This window comes from Triticum aestivum, chromosome 6A (genome assembly GCF_018294505.1).
Source record: "Triticum aestivum cultivar Chinese Spring chromosome 6A, IWGSC CS RefSeq v2.1, whole genome shotgun sequence".
Taxonomy (NCBI): Eukaryota; Viridiplantae; Streptophyta; class Magnoliopsida; order Poales; family Poaceae; genus Triticum; species Triticum aestivum.
In genome coordinates this window covers 3,771,906-3,773,394 of record NC_057809.1, presented here as the reverse complement: position 1 = coordinate 3,773,394, position 1,489 = coordinate 3,771,906, and the positions used below count along the sequence as shown (strand labels likewise).

Below are 1,489 nucleotides of genomic sequence, written 5' to 3'. Positions count from 1 at the left end.
TATAGAAATTTTTGTAGGGATAAAAGGTGTCCAAACACATGGTGTTTCTCTTTACAATCTGTTTAATCTGCATGGAGTCAAGTTTGAGTGTGAAATTTCCTGTCGGCGTAGTGAGAACAATCACATTTGTGTCCTCATCATAACCGACGAAAAATAAAGAATGCATTCTCCTTGGAAACACCCCCTCCAGTGGAATGGTTTTCTGCAGCAACACCCATTCGACAGCACCATCACAGTTAGATTTCCTGCCCCGTAATTGGATGGTCAGGTCCAACAAAACGGCGAGGCCAAGTCCGCCATCCTCCATAAGTAAGAGCTGAAAACACATGGTTGAGAAAACACCTCCCCGGACACCAGACGCCGAGTCGTAGACAGAACAAAATGCCTGCATATCGTATCCACCGCAGCATACCAAAACCAATTTAAACGGGCTCAAGAAGCAATCTCCATGCACATGCCCATCTTCGGCGTCAGCACACAACACAGCGCCATGCCACATACAGAAACTCTCCGTAAAGGCGTCGTCGAGTCCTGGTGGAAAAGCCACGATGTGATGTCGGCCCGTGAGTGGGTCCCACACAATGGTGTTGCGCTCATGCTTATTGATTACGACAGCGAGGCCATGCCGGCAGCCCATGTATTCTCCGTGGTCGTTGTAGGGTGTGCTGCTCCTGGGCAGGGAGAAGCCCGCGGCAGGGACGCGGTTCGGCGGGTCCAAGATGGGAGCAAAGCGGTCGGCATAGCCTTGGAAGAAGCCGAGCAGAGGAGGCTTCCGGTGGTGCTTGCGGAAGCATTTGCGCAAGTGGGGGTCGGAGAGGATGCTGCCCCAGCGCTTGCATACCATGGACGAACGGAGGAGAGAGGACGGCTTTGGAGGGAGGCGGACGAGGATCTCGATGACGAGGCCGGCCGGCAAGCACCTTGTGCACGGGGCCGGCCGGCGGCACTGAACGGCGCAGCCTCCTGCTGTACACACGCAGCGAGCTGGGAATGGGATCGGCCCTGGCATGGAAAAAAAAGTATTTAATGCACAGACATATGCGCGTCGAGGCAGTTGCAAATAAAACATCCAACACACATGTGCACATCCATGATCGATACTCCAATACAGCATAGCGTACGACAAGTAATAATTAATCAACTGGTTTCTCCCATTATCTTATCCCACACACATATATGTACATACATCCATCCATCCAGCATATATATATACGATACACATATATGTTCTATGGCAAGCTATGGTAGACACAGTTTTACCTATATGCTGTATTGGAGTATCGACACACACACACACACACACACATATATATATATAGACACACACACAAAGTAATGCAGAGGGCGAGGAAATGGATTGGGAATCTTCTTACCCTTGGCCGTGGGAAATCTCAGAGGGATCCATGAGCTGCAGCAGGGGAGGATTGTTAGGGTTTAATATTTGATTAGGAGGAGGGAATCTGGCTAGGGTTTTCTACTAGTACCAGGT

The 1,489-nt window shown here is 50.2% G+C and overlaps 1 pseudogene; it reads right to left on the bottom strand.

Annotated features, from left to right (window-relative positions):
• Nucleotides 1-264: 264 nt before the first annotated feature.
• On the bottom strand, nt 265-1,192 carry LOC123131529 (uncharacterized; annotated as a pseudogene).
• Nucleotides 1,193-1,489: the final 297 nt, after the last annotated feature.